The sequence below is a fragment of the Grus americana genome, chromosome 4 (genome assembly GCF_028858705.1).
Source record: "Grus americana isolate bGruAme1 chromosome 4, bGruAme1.mat, whole genome shotgun sequence".
Classification (NCBI taxonomy): domain Eukaryota; kingdom Metazoa; phylum Chordata; class Aves; order Gruiformes; family Gruidae; genus Grus; species Grus americana.
Window position 1 is genome coordinate 26035495 of NC_072855.1, and position 14613 is coordinate 26050107.

General features: G+C 44.7%; 1 protein-coding gene across 13 annotated transcripts in view; it reads right to left on the reverse strand.

Moving 5' to 3' along the window:
* RBM47 (RNA binding motif protein 47) overlaps nucleotides 1-14613 on the reverse strand; it is an 80799-nt gene that overhangs the window by 25799 nt on the left and 40387 nt on the right. The window contains exon 1 of one of the 13 annotated variants that reach the window (XM_054824100.1): nucleotides 5236-5464. The exons of the other annotated variants lie outside the window; for them this stretch is intronic. The gene's annotated coding sequence lies outside the window, so the exon portion shown is untranslated. Of the gene's footprint in view, nucleotides 1-5235; nucleotides 5465-14613 lie in introns of those variants that run through there. 13 annotated transcript variants of the gene reach the window in all.

Here is a 14613-nt window from a genome sequence, read left to right on the forward strand (position 1 = left end):
TGCTTTCCATTAAAGTAAATACAGGGTAGGTTCTCGATAGACATATCTACAAGGGAGGTTAATACGATGATTGCTTTTCAGTCCCTGGGTAAATAGAACACTCTATGGGAAAACGGTTTAGCCCTCGCTAGCCTGATGTGGCTGCTCAAGACCAGCGTTTCACACCACCGTCTCACAAACATGTTAAACTGGTGCTGCCAAAGTGAGATCCCGCTCCATCCTTCCCACAGCCACCCCACGCAGCCTTCGCACACACGCTACCTGAACACCTGTGCTGGCAGAGGGGAAGAAGAAGGTGGGACCGGTCCTTCTGCCAGCATTGCTGGCTTAAAGCATTTGTCGAATCACCGGCGTTGAACAAATTCATGGGAAAATGGGAAAGATTTCTATTGAAGCCTGCTGAATCTATTTTCACAGCACAGGTCCCACTCTAGAGAAACCGATGAGATTTCACAGTGGAGATGAGAGCCCTTCTGTAACACCAAGGAGCTCACTGAACCATCCAGAGAGATCAGAGGGTAGAGAAGCAAACTGTTACTCTTTATAAGTTTGGATGCAGCCAGTGAATTTTAGTGCTGCAGTTAACAAGAGCCTGAAGGTACTGGAGGAATCAAGGAGGGAGGCGCAGTGCGGTAGTGTGAGCTCCACAGGTCACTGGAATGCACCCGATGGTCACCTCCTGTGGCTAGCAGGGACGTCCAGCCAGCACAAGCCAACCATGTACCAACCAATTTTGATAATTAAAAGGTTCTCAGCAAATAACATTCTCACTGGTTCCCTTGGGGGCCTTTTTTGCAAAGGAGACCATTACAGGGTTTTGTGGTATGTGTTCACAAGAGGGAGGATAAAGACCTCCAAACTTATATTTACAGGATGCTTCCAGAATTGAGGTATGAAAATGAGCATGGTTAGCACACATAACCCTCATTTCCTCTCTTCCAGCAATTGCTCTGCCTTTTTACAGTTCATAATAGAATACAAGAATATTAAGCGAACGAGCTTTTCCTCCAGCCAACAGGCATCATCCCTAAATAGGGCATAAGCTTTTCCATTTTAGTTCTTAATGTCTTGTTGAAAATAAGACAATAAGCATCACTCGGAAATTGTTTGTAAAAAGAGGTTATCAGATAAGGGAACTGACACAGTTTCCTTCAGGAAGACAAATTTATTTTTCTGCCTCCTGGTAACATGAAGGAATAATTTAGACTGAAGGAGACTGAATGAGCTTAATATTCTTGTATTCCGGTGTCTCTTACATTACATTTTATTATACGTTCACAAATTCCACAACTCAGAACACTGATTTATTATCAGGATTAGAAAAAGCAGCTTTTAATGGTGTCAGCAGAGTGAACTGCCACGCACAGAAAAGGCATCATTACCAAAGGAGTCTGTGTTAAGCAGACCAAGCTTTATACCATTCCTATGCTGCCAGAATACCCGAGACAGGACTTTACATGGTAAAAAGCTCCTGTGACCGAGCCACCCGCCAGCAGTGCGTGCTGCCATGCATCGGGAGCGAGGTCACACCTCTTGGCCCATCACCCTGCCTCGGCACGGCACACTTTGTCCCCGTGGCGCAGTGCAGATTTGCCCGTGCCGTCACATGCTCTCGCCTTACCTAATCTCACCTCAGCGCCCCGGCTCCTCCTCCGCCGGTGTTTGCATCCTGTCTGCTCCTCTCCACTGCTGACCTTCACTACGGGCAGGCGGGACTTGGGCTGCAAACCTGCCTTCAGCTGAGCTTTCTTCTCAGCGTTGTACCAGAAACCAGCTGCAGGCATGCTGCTCCTGACCCACTGAGGCTTGCTCTGGTTTGGGGCTTATTTAAGCTATGCTGCCAGTCTAAGATGCGCTTCTACAGCAGGGGAAAGAGGATGGATTTGCTTGTTATTCCACCAAACATGTTATCTACAGCACAGGCAAGCCCTAGAGCTACGTCTATACCGAGCCGCTTTCATGGTGCAGAAACAGAAGTGTAACATAGAATCATGGAACGGTTTGGGTTGGAAGGGACCTCAAAGATCATGTAGTTCCAACCCCCCTGCTGCGGGCAGGGACACCCTCCACTAGACCACGTTGCCCAAAGCCCCATCCAACCTGGGCTCAAACACTTCCAGGGATGGGGCCTCCACAGCCTCTCTGGACAACCTGTTCCAGCGCCTCACCACTCTAACAGTAAAGAATTTCTTTCTAACATCTAATCTAAATCGACCCTCCTTCAGCTTGAACCCATTACCCCTTGTCCTGTCACTACACTCCCTGATAAACAGTCCCTCTCCATCTTTCCTGTAGGCCCCTTCAGGTACTGGTAAGCCGCAATTAGATCTCCCCGGAGCCTTTTTTTCTCCAGGCTGAACAACCCCAACTCCCTCAGCCTGTCCTCACAGGAGAGGTGCTCCAGCCCTCGGATCAGCTTTGTGGCCCTCCTCTGGACTCGCTCCAACAGCTCCATGTCTCTCCTGTAGTGGGGCCCCCAGAGGTGGACGCAGTACTCCAGGTGGGGTAAGCGGCTCTTGGTATGAACTTCGCAACCCTGTGGTAAAACCACCCACCATAACCAAACATGCTTAAATAGTAAAAGGGCACTTTTACCTCCGCAGCTGCACCTGGGCTGGGGCCCACCGCCAGTGCGGGGCTCTCGGGGGGCATCATCCCCCTGACTGCCAGAGCTCCCCCAGGTCACCCTGTGGGGTAGAGTTGGCCTAATAAAACTTGAAAGTGCTCAAGGGCTGTGGTAATGGGCAGCTCTCAGTAATCACAGGAAGGCGATTTTTTTTTATAGGACTATACTTCTGCTATAAAACACTTCTTTCTCAAAGACAGACCTCAGAGCGTTGTTGACCTAACTTACCTCTATAGATATTGGACAAGATAAACCAGGCAAAGTGTCTGTGATTTCCAGGACCATAATAGCCGAAACATTTAGGAATGAGAAGAATGGTCTGAATTAGTGCAATTATTAAATCCATTAGTTAAATTCCTCTACCCCTTCCTCAGTAAAGAAAATGTTTCTACAATGACCTAGGATCTGCCGCTCTTGAGGCACTCACAAAGCCTAAGAAGTGGGAGGTGTATCTCATTCAGGACACACCTAAGCCCCACACTTCCTATTTCTAGGGGAAGGTTTGTACTTTTAAGAGGACATTTCCAAACTGGTAATAACCAAGTCCTTGAGTTCAAACTCAGAAAAGGTCCCCAGACAGGAAGATCCCTTTACTTTGGCTAAAGGAGGGGTTGGAGACACAGAATGAGCTCTTCTGAGCAGTATCCACACTCTCAGCTCTGCCCTGATTCTCTCTCACATTTCTTCTCTTCTGCAGGGTGGGTCTTCTGTGAAGACCCTGGGACTGCTCAGGGTAGGCACTGTTGGCAAGTCCACCTTGTTTTGGGGGGAAGGAGAAGACTTCAGCTAAAAGATTGTCTGCTGTCATGCCTTTGGGTCCAAGGAAGAGACTCTGGCATGTTTTATTCGTTAGCAGAGATGTAACCAATGAGAACTACCGTCCCCAACTGTTGGGCATAAACTAGTTCTCTCCCTGCACCTGAGACATTAGCTGTTCACAAGGAGCTTCTGTAATTAAACAGGAAATTGCAGCTTGTCAGTGGGTTAACCAGGTGACAAATTACCATAATCCTGCAGAGAAACTCCCTTTTTTTTGGGGGGGGGGGGGGGGGGGCAGGAGGGGATAGTTAAAATCTTCTCAGGAACTTTAAAAGGTCAGTGACTTTACCCTTCTCAAAACCATGCACGGTATACTCCTAAAGGAAGCACATTTAATTGGTGGGAATACCTATAGGTTACATTTTAAAGGTAAGGGCTGCTACAATCTCCGTGCAGCTAAAATGGTTGAAATCTGACCTTTCTAGGGTTGTGTGCTGTCTTCAGAGCACCACTGGAGGTAAGCAGAGACCTATGCTTGAGGACGTTGCCCTTACTGCTACATTGCAGGAGATTATTCCAAAAAAAAAAAAAAAAGGAAGACATTTTTGTGCAGTCTGTCCCAGTTTTACCTCATTTGATTCATCAGTACCTGATTTAGCACAGAATCTCTGAATATGAAAATGCAATATATTGCTATCTAGTACACAGATTAATGTGGCAACAACCAGGTTGTCACCTGTCCTTCACCTGTCTAAAGACTTAGACTTCCACCTCGCCCTTGAGGCCTGAATTTTCTATCTGTAGAAGGAATTATTTGCTCTGTTTATATCTAGGGGTGTATGTGAAGAGATGGTTGAAATTGTGTTGGTGTATAAGTTTATCTGATTCAAGCCAATTCACTCTGGATGCCACATCATCATGTTCGACATGAACAATGTTACATCAGAGATTTAATTTGATTTCTCATATGTTTCATGGTATGAAACTGATGGCGTGTACAAGACGGCGCATCACAGAAAATACAAATAAAGCCATCAGGTGGTGAGGTTTCCCTTGTTTTGATCTTTGGCCTTTGTAAAATGAAGCAAAATCTTTTTCTGAAGATGTGCCACAAGACCGATGAAGAGTAGTAAGGTTATACTGAGGCTTTAGACTGCTTTTCTTTGGAAACTCTCAATCTTTTGGGAACAATTCTTGTTAAAATAAAACCTAAGTCGATTAAAATTGCCTTGCACGTAATTTCCTAAGTATACTGATGATGCTAACAAAAGAAAAGTATTTTCCTTATGCAGTCACTGACCTACGTCATTTCAGAGAGGAAAAAATGTAATACTTTGTGCATATACTCCTGAAAAGATCATTTTATACATATGAAAAGGTTACTTTTGGTCTGCTATCGATCACCTTAGAAGATTAAACATAACGGTAAAAGAGCAATCGTGGAGTACAGTGTGTGGTTGCTGTGCAGGCCATGTAGGAGGACATGTCATGTCCTTCGCGGTGCAGGACCTGGAAGACCAGAAGCCTCTACCGTGACTGCCCATTTCTAACAGAGATACTCATACTCAGAACACAGTCAGCTTCACAAAAGAAACAATCTTCCCGTCTAAAGCATAAACCAGTCTCTTGCATTTAGTGACTAGGAAGTCAGATTTCTCTGAAACAAGGATTTTCCATCACCACCTCCTCTGTGAACACTTACACTGTGTTTTAGGGCATCCACTACTGCCCAGGAGGCTGAAACAGGTGCCTCACCGACAAGGCTCCCTGCAACACAGCCTGCGTCCCTGCTGAATACCATAGGAAATATAACCGTGGCCATAGTACCGCCGCAGGGTACGGTTACTAACCTACAGGTCGCTCCTCAGCCGGCCGGCAGCAGTAGGCTTGTGCCCCGCTAAGCCGTCGCGTGCCTGGTGCCACCGTCGCCGTTGCGTCCCCAGCACCCAGCCGCCTGCTGCTTCAACACCTCAGCCGGGGACTTCGTAGGTCACGGAGAAACAGCAGGACAGACCTCGTTCTTTCCGATGCTCTTTTACTGAAACTATCAAGGGAACTTAAATCATTACAACCCCTAACTACGACCGGAGCTGATTAGAGGGCACTTTACAAAAGGTTCCTCCCTGGGTACACTGTGATCGCGTTTCGCCAAGAGCAACTAGCTCCTACCTCCTCTGGCCAAAGGTCGAAGCAAACAAAGTCCAGAAGTAGCTCATGGTTAAACAGCTAAAGGCACTCCAGCTTACTGCAGGTGCTCCAGAAGTAAAGCTGCTGTGACACTCAAAGCTCACAGGTATAAACTACTGTAAAATTTGGGAGGGAGTGCATTTTGGCACAGCAGACAAACAGCATTTGCCGCTGTAACCGAGCAAACAGGCAATAAATAGACTCGTTGTCTTTGCCTGGGAGTTAATTTCCCTGTTTGCACATCCTAGCACTTGCACACTCTTCCTGGTTTTGCTGAATGCGTGGTGTTCCTAAAAACGGCCCCACGCCCCACCCCAGCCGTACCAATTGTGGCTGCCAGCCCCCGTTCTCCCCGTTCAGCACTTGCGGACCTGCTGCCCAGCTCCGGCCAAGCAGCACACGGACGGAGAGAGGTCCCAGAGCTCACACAGCTTTAGGACAGCCAGGGCTAACTCGGAGAGATGAAATTTGTTTCGGGCTGAGGGTGAGGCACTTACAGTGGTGCTTTTCCCCCACCCTGAGCAGCAGTGGCCAGCAGGACTGTACAACCTGCAGGCGAGGGCACCCATGGCCCCCAGCAGCCACCTAGCCTGCAGGAAGGGGGTGCAGAGATGAGCAAGGGAGGAATGCAAAGGGTGGGAGGATGGGATGGAGCTGGAATTGCTCTGCATTCCTACGGTGATACCATAGAAAACCAGACTTAATAAGTTCTACTATTCATAGATCAGCCGGTTATAATGATGTTAAATCCTCCAGTCCTTGTCTGTCAAATTCACAGCGAGATAAGTAGGAACTAAGTATGCTCAAGAGCCTTTGAAGACTGTATAAGTGCCTAGATATTGGCCTGGTGAGGTCTGACTTTAAATACCCCTGTCTTAAAATGACAACACATAAAAAAAAAGTTCTGTCTTTCAGTCACAAACTTTAATCATTACATTGCCCAACTCACAGAAACCTTATCAACAAAATTATGCAAAAAGTACACAGATACATTCTAATTCTGAGTAAAAATCAAATTTCTGAGACTATGCTACACTTTCATTTCATTAAGCATATAACATTTTTTAATTAACCTAGACCCTAAAATGGTCCTTCTCTCTTTAAAAAGTACTAAATTTAGGCTTCCTTAAGTCCACTACCAATACAAATGTAAAGTTACTGGAATGTCACAGAAGAAGTAATAAAAACATCTAAAAGTGTGGCCTACAGCAGAGAGAGAAAATGAATGGATTCTTGCACTTTTGGAATGAGGAGATGTGTGTGGAAAATTCTGGCAGCTGTTTTTGCTATTTTCAGTTCATTAGTAGAAGCATTGCCTCCAGAAAGAGCTGCTTTCCTTCCTTCCCTCCTTCTCTAGAAAGAGGACAATGCACAGAAGGAACATAATGGTTTGAAGGAGAAATTGTTTTTCTCTTATCTTTTTCTATCTTTCAGTTGCTCTTTATAACAGCGCTTAATTTTAAGGCAATAGTAACAAAGGAGGCATATTCAGAAAGAGCTCACCTTCTAATAAAAGAAGGAAGAAACACCTAGAACAGGTAGAAATCTGAAGAGCCAATGATGCCCTTTAATAAGGATATGTAAGGGAACAATCCACTAATTGTCTGCCTGGCGGTTTGGAAACCCCTGACAGCTAACGTACTACACTATTGTACATTTATTTCAGCAAAGGGAAAACCCAGTTTATTTATTATCCCATTATAGAGCTTTGTTTCTGATGTCCTTACTCTCAAAAGCAGCAAAAGCACCAAAACAATGCATTGTTTAATATCAAACAATGCTCTTATTTCTCATCAGAACAGGGAAATCAAGTCTTGCTCAACTGCACAGCCAGAAGAAATATAACTATACATTTAGACTGGGCTTATCAAAGAAAATAAGGAACAGCATGAAAGCAGTTCATAAGAGGAGCAAAGGGAATCCATCACTACATGTCAGGAGTTTCTCTAAGTGCCTGTCAAGCTGGGAGCACAAAGTTTTACAAACCCCGGTGTCAGTTCTTAGCTCAGAAAGAGGACCCGACGGCTAGAGACCTGGTTTGGGGAAAATGAGTTTGTTGCAGTTAGGTAGCAGAGTGGCATGCAAGAAGACCCCCAGCTGATGTAGCCAGGGCACAGGTTGCTGCTGGGGGTCTCACATCTCAGGTGGGTTCTTTGCCCTCCTGGCTTCTCTGGAGAGGTTCTTTCTCTTGGTTTGGCCCAGAAATCACAACCTGGATGTGAAAGTTTAACTGAAACTGTGAGATCTTCTAAACACTTTTGGTTCTAATCATGTATACTCTCCACCAAAATGATGTTTTTTTTAAAAAAAAAAATCTCAAAAAGCCATAACATAAGCATATAACCCCCCACTTCGCACTTGTCTCCTGTGGAGGCGCTGCAGATTCTCCCTTCTGAAGGAGGATCACATTTATTCCTACAAGGGGAAGGTGGAGGAGATTCCTGGTGGAGGAAGGGCTGGACCACTGCCTGTGATGCACCTCCATTCGGCCTGTGAGAGCAGACGAGGGTACATGTGTCCTTTCCACTGCCCCAGCTGGTGAAACCCTCTGCCTGTTTTGATCCCTCGAGCAGCTCAGGGCAGACCCATGCGCTCTACACATCTGCACCATGCGATAGCTCACTTCTCCAGGTCATCCTCTGTCCTGGTCTGCTGAGCATCCACACTGCATCAATGCTTATTTTTGGGTCATCTTTTGGACAGAACCAACCAGCTATTCCTCAACAAAGCCCAGATGTGGCTCCAGGGACAGACGAAATGGACTAGCCTGTCCCAGGTGTAGTTGCCCAGGCTGATGCAGCACAGTCTTCTAAGGTCCCTGCACCCAGAGGTGTCCCTGTGTGACTCTGTGCTGCGGCCAAACATACACCCTCAGTTTTGTGACACCCCTCTGCTACACTTCAGGAGCCGACAGCTAACAAGAAGCATATGAGAAATGATAATTATGCCGTAAGACTAGGAGGGTCATTCCAGGTGCTAGAGAAGACGCAGGACACACGTCATGTGGATAAGCCAGCCTGCTCCAGAGGGGTTAGTGGAGCACCACATCTTCTGATATAAATAATAAATGTATATTAATTTAAATTAATAAATTGTCTGTTACCTACTTTTTGTTTTCACCTAAGCAACACAGCGTAGTTAGTACATGTAAGTGAAAACTGCTGGTTACAAAAGTTACTCTGAACAAAAATAATGTCCAGTAGGCTAAATAAATTTGGAAATCTGAGGCACAAGCTGCAAATATTTGGTGTCATACCTTCAAAAGATTTTGTGTCATTCTACTGAAACCAGCCAGGAAAAACCTACCCTGGGCTCAGGTGAGACAAAACTTGTTTTCCTTCTGGTTCCTTGGAAGTGGAGCGGTTCTCTGAAATGTAGGCCTACAGCTAAAAGGTTATTTCCTTTATAAATGTGAAGAAACTCGCATCAAGCAATGGAGCATTTTCAGGGAGGTGTAAACATTAATATACACATCCCCACGCCTGCCCCCCTCCCATGGGTATTTGCAGTGCGAGTGGATAAAAAAACCCCTGAACAAATGAAAATGGAGCCTTCCCCGGGAAAGAGACAGGCAAGCAGAGGAGACAGAGACACCTCACAGCACAGCCCGCCGCTGAGAGCATCACATCGCTGAATAACACGAATGAAATACTGTGCTATTATACCCAGCTCATACAGAAAGCGTCCCACTGCTAGCACATGAATGAGAAAGTCGTATTTCACAATCAGATTTCAACAAGGGGGTCATGCTTTGGAGATGAGAGGTTGTGCAAAAGAAATAGGCTATTTTTAAAAGTCAAGCAGAATGCTTGAAGAAAACCTTCTAAAAAGTAGCGGCCAGCACAGCTGTGTTTATGGGTCTATTCAATCAGCGAGTAGCTGGCTCATGGATTTTGAGTGCAAGTAATGATTTAACATCGTGACCCAAGCAAGAAACTGGAACACCCCAAGAAACGATTTTGGCAAGGGTATATTTAATGACTCAGAGTGTCCTGTTATCTGATGGCGGGTTTTTACATGGTGGGAGTTATTTTAATTGCCGTATAATAATCTGAGAAGCTGCAAAAGGTTGAATGCTTCCCCCTTCAGCGCCAGCCCAGGCAACGTCAGTCATGTTTTTGAGTTATGTCCTCTTCAGCAAGGCAAAATTGCTGGCTCATCACCAGACCTATCTGGTGATGGTCCTGGGTATGGACCCACCATGCAGATGCCCTCCAGACTGCTGGGACTGTGAGCTGGGCTGCAGCTCTCCTGCCCTTTGCTGTGCATTTTCCTCACTTTTAGGCCTGGGGAAGGGATCCCATCTTCCTGGTATTTATGTCTGTTCTTTTTCACATGAGCAGCCAGAGGAAGAAATGAGAAATACAGCATGCTCGTGAATCAGAAATAAATTCTGTTTGAAAGCTGACTTGAACAGATGATCCATATGGGTACATTTGTTCTGGTGATGGTTTTCTTAAAAAAAAACCCACCTCCCAGCCTTTTAACTCAACCCTACATTAATTTTCTTAAAAAAACCAAACCAAAACAAAACAAAATTTGACCCTCTCCATCTCCTACTGACAGAGCTGACAGGAGACTTATACCCACTATAAATTAGCTATATGACTAAAAACTGTTACTCCCAAATATTTTTCTAAGCAAACAGGAAAATCTATTGCATATAAAAATACCACCAATGTAATACACTTATCTGAGGTCTCGAAAAGCCCTGACAGCTAAAAATATTTAACATTTATAAAGTTGCTTAATTAAAAAAGTAGTGGTTTTTGGGGGTTTTTTTTTTGGTTTTTTAGTCCGATGAAAGTTAAATCTGGAATGGCCAAATGCCAGTTGCTGAGCTATGTGCAATGGCTCCTCTTTCGGGAACTGCTATCATCTCTAATATCAAAACTCCACCTGCAGATATTGGATTATTGAGCATTAACTGTCTTCCAGAGTCAAGGTGGTCACCTGGATAAAAGAGGAGAAGCAGAGGGAGGTTGCAGTCATTGCCTTGCCTGCAAATTTGTTCGTCAGATCCTTGCAGATGTCCCCCCTTACAAAAACTCGCAGATTTGCATGCTAACAGTCTGAAGGACACAAAACAGTGATATTTTCAGTTTTTCACTTCCCTTAAGAAAGACGTGCCTGCTGTCATAACACAGAAATGAGTCTATAAGCTAGAATAACCCTTTTTTAAATTACTTGGACTTCACTCACAAAAACATAACATTAACTATAAGTAATTTACATAATTACAACTGCGGAAAACCTGAGTTTAAACAAAACAGTAAACTCCCTAGAACTGGATTGGATGAGCAGAAAAACAAAAGAGAAGACACAGATCTTATCTCCCATAGCCTGGCATGTTAGCACAACTCTATTCCCAAAACACTGTCAAAATCTGACTTCTTCAAAACAATTCCCCCCTCCCCTATTTTTACATACATCTCCAGTATATTCAAGAACAAGAACAAAACCATCAGCCCTCAAAGTTCAGCACCATGATAAATCATAGAATCACAGAATGGTTTGAGTTGGAAGGGACCTTAAAGATCATCTAGTTCCAACCCCCCTGCCATGGGCAGGGACACCCTCCACTGGACCAGGTTGCCCAAAGCCCCATCCAACCTGGCCTTGAACACTTCCAGGGATGGGGCATCCACAGCTTCTCTGGGCAACTTGTTCCAGTGCCTCACCACTCTCATAGTGAAGAATTTCTTCCTTATCTCTAATCTAACTCTACCTTCTTCCAGTTTAAAACCATTACCCCTTGTCCTATCACTACACTACACTAAAATTAAGTGCCAGTTAATAGCTTGCCAAGCAGAGCAATCATGGACTCTGGACACAAAGTCTAGTGAGCTTGCTGGAGAGCGCTATGTAGGGTTAATGAAGATCTGCACCATGAAGTGCTTTTACGGGGTGCTAACACAGAGCCCCTTCCTTTCATCAGGAGGGAGGTTAAGAAGGCTGCTCACCTCTGTAAGGGAAGAAAGGGAAGAACTCATGAAAGCATGAGTTTGCCAGTTTTGCTAGTGACCATCAGTCATTCTAAGATTTGACTAAGAATGATTATGTATGTTTTTGAGTTCATTCCTTCTTGACTTCTTTTTAACCTAGTTCTTCAGTTTCCCACAAAACAAATCTCTAACTAGGCTCTCAATGCAGCAAAGTATCTAAGCAAGTGAAAACAGTTTAAATCTCATCTACATTAACACAATTACAATGTGTTTAAAATTAAACATGTGCTGGCTGGGGTGGACCCTACCTGCCTCTCCCAAAACGTAGCCAGAGGTCTCAGTAACCTCCCTACCACTGCAGTTAATGCACAGAAGAGCTTTCACTGTGTTTTCACGCTGCCTTGAAGACACTCCCAAGTAATTCAACAATTTCGTATTGAAACTTCCTTGTTTAAATGCAAATGAAGAGCAGAGCTGAGCCTACAGTGTTGAATGAACATAAATTGAAATGCCTTAACCGGATTTCATTTCCATGCCTTCCCTCTTTTCTTCCGTAGGGGAGATGTGTCATCATGAAGTTTAAAAGAAAGCTCTCTATGTATCCTGCTTCTCTTTACAAAAGGCTGCTCACCTATTTGCCATTTTAAAAACTAACTAAAAAGAAACACATTCTTCATCGAAAAAAGCCCTTTATGTCTGTGCAGAAAGAGGTCTCTGAAAAACTCTCAGTTGCAGATATGTACATTACTCCAGTTAGTGAGAGTCGTAGCATTTGTATCCAACATCAGCATTAACTCATCAGCCCTTTACATCACAATATTCTGCAGCAGCAAATAGATTATTACATAGAGCAAAAAACCTTAGCATACAGAACAGCAGCACATTAAACAGCTGTGCATGACTCCAGTTTTAATGGGGGCTATCTGTAATTATGGTGATAGTACAGAATCACAATGATGGTTTTCACCCTGGCTGATCAGAAATTCTTCTCTTCAGCCTCCTTGGAGGAACTGCACAGCACAAAATGGACCAGGAGGGTCTTCGTTGACTTTAGTCCAGGGTGAAACCCCATCAGGGTTTTGTGGAAGAGGACTGTAGCCTGTTGAGAATGTCAAAATATGTTCCTGTTGGACTTACGGACCATTCCCCTTAACTCCAGATTGTGAAAAGGAGGGAGCATATTGCCTGTAAGCCTCTGGAAATCCTTCTCCCTCGGGTGTGGTACATCTGGTATTTTGGTGTACAGAGGATATCACAGGACAGTGAAGCATAAGGTCTTTCAGAAGTGGAAAGATCAAGAAAAGGGAGAAATAAAGAAGACAGGCTTGTTTAGGCCCTTTTTATTGCTTCTCAGCACTGTCATCTCAGATTTCCACCTGGATGACCCCACTCTGCCATGGGGTGTGATAAGCCTCAGAGACAGGCAGCTCCTCCAACATCCTGACAGCTGGACATTGGCCATTCTTGCTGCTCCCCCACTCCCTTCACCCACCACTCTCCCTGTTTGTTTCTGTGATATTGCTCCTCTCCATGGAAGTTTTTTCACAGGGTTGTCTTGAGACACTGGGTGCCCAGACCTCCTTCCCTGCCTTCCAGCCCTCTCCTTGGCAGAGGTCAGCAGGGCTCCCCTATGCCCACCCCCATTTCATGCCCTCTCCACAGAGAGCTCTGGGATCAGTGGTCCTCATTTGAGTAGATGTGCTTGATCATTTCATGCTCCTACCTATGCTACCGTTTTTGCAGCCACTGTGATTATGCCTGTACTTACAACATTGCAGTTTCAAACAATGTCCCCCTTGCTAAGGGATTCCCACCTGACCGCTGACGCGGAGCTATGCTTTGTGCTTCAATACTGATTGACAAGAAGTTTTAAGTAAAAATGAAGTTGTGGTAATACCTCCAGTAACCTCCACTGTACCCACTCCCTGCCATCCATAGTGATGATACCCACCACCAAGCCAAACAAGCTTCCCATGTGGTAATCCCAGGCACTCTTCCTAAATCTTCATGCCTGAAGAGACTTGTAGATGTCCACAGGCACATCCTATACATTTTTAGTACTACAGCCTTAGTTTTCCTCTGGAACTGCATTCAGGGCCATCCTTGCCATTATGTCTGTTTAAGGGCCCAGGCAGGCATAGCCCTATCAGGTATAGCATTTACTCATAAGCATAGCCCGATGAAGCCCCTTCAGGTTGCAGTACATAATGGCAATGTAGGTCCCAAGGATAACGTTAGCAGGAGTAAGCACGGTACCAGGTAGAGAAGGGTTTGCAGAATCAAGATTTTAGCTATCAATTCTACCAGTTAACACCAATGGACTGAGTAATCCCATTAAAGTCATCCTGAAGCTGCCTATCCATGAATTTTCTATTGTCAAGTCCTTAGTTTCAGCTTTATTTATAAAGTTGTCTGCCCACACAGAGCTAACTACAGGTGTGGTTTGAGCATCTCTGGGAGCCATTCAAGTGGAAGAGCTTCATAATAGAGTAGCTGCCCTGAGTATTGCTTGGAGAAGCATTAACAAAAGTGCCATAAACCAGGTTAGAAAAAGCTGTTTCTATGCATTACAGAATGTTTACATAGCAATTTTCCCTTTCAAGCAACCCAAATTTTTCAGGTGAAAGTATTCAGTTCAGTAAAGCTTAGCATGATCCCAGCTGACAGTCTGTCTAAGGGCTGCTGCTGGGGCTGCTTTCAGTTGCAATTACAGAAACTGCTCAGAGGAAAGAAGATCCAAGCAAGATGTGCATTTTTTTTCTGGAGACAATTAAAAAAATACATCACTGCTATAGTGCCACAGCACATGTCTGATAATATCTTTGCAGGAGGTAGGAAGGACTGGAATAATGACTGTTTTCTGCAGCTCTTCAGAGAGGATGAAAAGTCAGCAGAGGCTTCATGTCTGCAAAACACGACTTCCTTCACACAACACCCAAAAGGTTTTGGTTTGAGCAATGCATTTCATTTTTAAGCCAAATACTCAATAGATACCAGAGAGGCAATCTGATGACCTCGCAAACTCGATTCCTTCCAAATATGAAAGTTAAATGGCATGGCAACTTTTGCTCTGTGTTTTTTGTTTTTCACTCTCAT